This window comes from Chinchilla lanigera, unplaced genomic scaffold, assembly GCF_000276665.1.
Source record: "Chinchilla lanigera isolate Chin_1 unplaced genomic scaffold, ChiLan1.0 scaffold00051, whole genome shotgun sequence".
In the NCBI taxonomy this organism is placed as follows: Eukaryota; Metazoa; Chordata; class Mammalia; order Rodentia; family Chinchillidae; genus Chinchilla; species Chinchilla lanigera.
Genome location: NW_004955452.1, coordinates 7,600,025 through 7,602,292, shown reverse-complemented (window position 1 = coordinate 7,602,292; position 2,268 = coordinate 7,600,025). Strand labels below are relative to the sequence as shown.

Below are 2,268 nucleotides of genomic sequence, written 5' to 3'. Positions count from 1 at the left end.
AAATTAACACAATAAACAACATCCCAGAAGGGTAAGGGCATGTCCTTTTCACCCCAAGAGGCAAACTGCTGAGTCTCTTAGCCAAACCTCTAGATTCCCCAAGTTGACACAATGTATCAACCATAACACACCTCTTCTGGGCTTTCTCTTGTTTTTATTCCATTTTTTCTAATGCTGGAGATGGAACCTGGAGTGCTCTACCCACTGAGCTATATTCTCAGCACATTTTCATTTAACTAATTCTCCCCTCAACCACATGAGCATGTAAAATGTGAGTATTTTAGTACACTTTTTCTTTTTTTGGGGGGGCGGGGGGAATCAAACTCAGGACCTTGCACTTTCTAGGCAGGCGCTGTCCCACAAGCTATATCCTCAGCAACATTGTTTTATTGATGACTAAAAAACCAATTTTTACAAGGCATTGGTATACACTTATACCAATGCCCCTGCAAAAACAGAGCCAAGTTCATATATGGATAGACAATCAGTGCTCTGTGCTCAGTGATTAAATGTCTCAGAGGTAGACCTTCACAAATTAGAACAAGGATAATCTGACAAATACTGTTAATCCAAAAACAATTCAGTGCTGATTTACTTACCTGCCTAAAGAAGTTATCTGGAATCTTCAAAGTATTCTGCAAGGAAAATGATTTACCAAGTAAGAGATTAAAGCAAATTTTTCTTAATGAGACTAAGTTGTGTACAGACTGCGAAATCTAGGACTGTTTCCTGCATGGTTTATCTCCTCAGTCATTGCCCAAAGGACTCTGAGAAGCTGTAGGAATATGCAGGCGCGGACACGAGGCCCAGCTTCCTCTCCAACGTTGTGGAAAGGGACTGTACATCCCGGGGCAGAGCCCTATGCTCCCCTATGCCACCTGGACAGAGCCCGGGGAGAGTGACCTCCCGGGGTGTCCACGTTGGTCAGAGCAATTCACGCAACTTACAGATGACTAAGCTGAGAAGCAATTTCATCTAGTGGATAGTGACTTTTCCAGGATACATTACAGTAGATCATTAAATCCAATAAATGCAAACTGGTCATTACACCAGAAATGTAATTTTCAAGCCAGGGCTGATGGCATATGCCCGTCATCTAGCCAGAACTCTGGGAGGCTGAGGCAGAAGGACCACAGTTCAAGACTAGCCTGAGAAATTTAGCTGGACCTGTCTTTAAAAAAAACAAAAAACCACCAAGATAAAAACAAGGTCTTGTAATGTAGGTCGGCACAAATGCCCTTGGTTCAGTTCAGTACCACAGGGTACCTCTCAGCAAACATCTAAAATGCTCCAAATTATTATTTTATTTATTTATTTATTTATTATTTATTTTAGACAGGGTCTCGCTATGTAGTTCAGACTGGCCTCTAACTCCATGTAGCCCAAGCTGCCCTCAAACTTGCAAGCCTCCTGCCTCAGCCTCCTGGGTGCAGGGATCATAGGCATGCGTCCCCTCGCACGGCCTTAAAGTGTTACTTTTTAATCGCGAATGCTGCTCACTAATACACGTGTGTGCAAATCCATTCAGGGACATGTGCCCTCCAGGAAGCAATTCGCTTACAATCTCAGCATCCTGAAGGAGGAGGACGCGATTCTTCAGCAGCCCACATCCGGCTCAGGCTCCACTCAAGCCTAATTGGTATGGACAGCGCTGAATGATCTGTTCTAAATACTAGCCTCAGGAAATGCTGGTTGCTAATACCTACAAAAGACGAACCAGGCAAGTAAAAACACTCACCAACACGAAGAAACGTGAGATACCCTTTGTCTAAGAGATGGCCAAGCCCGAAGCAGCCATATTTATACCTTATGGAGAGTCCGGAAGTGAAGGAATGTCTAACGCGCCTACGCAGGGACATGCGCAGTTAGGAAATTGGAAATTCGCTAAGGCTCCTGGGATATACGAAGTTGAGCCCCACCCCTACCTGGATTCGAGGCCTCTCGCGATAGTAGGGCTTGCGAGCGGGACCTAGCTGGGGGATGTAAGATTGTCTCACTCAGGCTGCAGAAGGTTCTCAGATTAATTGCTCAAAAGGGCTTTGGCGTAAGTTTCAAAAACAGGAAAAGAGCCATAGAAAAGCAAATTGTCTGAAAAAGGATTATATCTGCTCTCTCACATGCGAAAGGGAAGGTTCTGGGTTTAAAAATAAAAGTGACATTGGCCCAGATCAGTAGTTCTGTAAGTGTGATCAGCAAACCTCAGGCTCCCTGAAAATTCTTTGGGAGTCAAAAAATTAAAAACGATTTCTGTTTCTTTTTTCTTTTTTT

At 43.8% G+C, this 2,268-nt stretch overlaps 1 long non-coding RNA gene across 1 annotated transcript in view; it reads right to left on the bottom strand.

The window, feature by feature from the left end:
• LOC106149716 overlaps window positions 1-1,878 on the bottom strand; it is a 3,829-nt gene extending 1,951 nt beyond the window's left edge. The window contains exons 1-2 of the long non-coding RNA XR_001236037.1: window positions 1,739-1,878; window positions 600-635 (exon numbers count right to left, since the gene is read on the bottom strand). This is a non-coding gene — a long non-coding RNA (uncharacterized LOC106149716). The remainder of the gene's footprint in view (window positions 1-599; window positions 636-1,738) is intronic.
• Window positions 1,879-2,268: the final 390 nt, after the last annotated feature.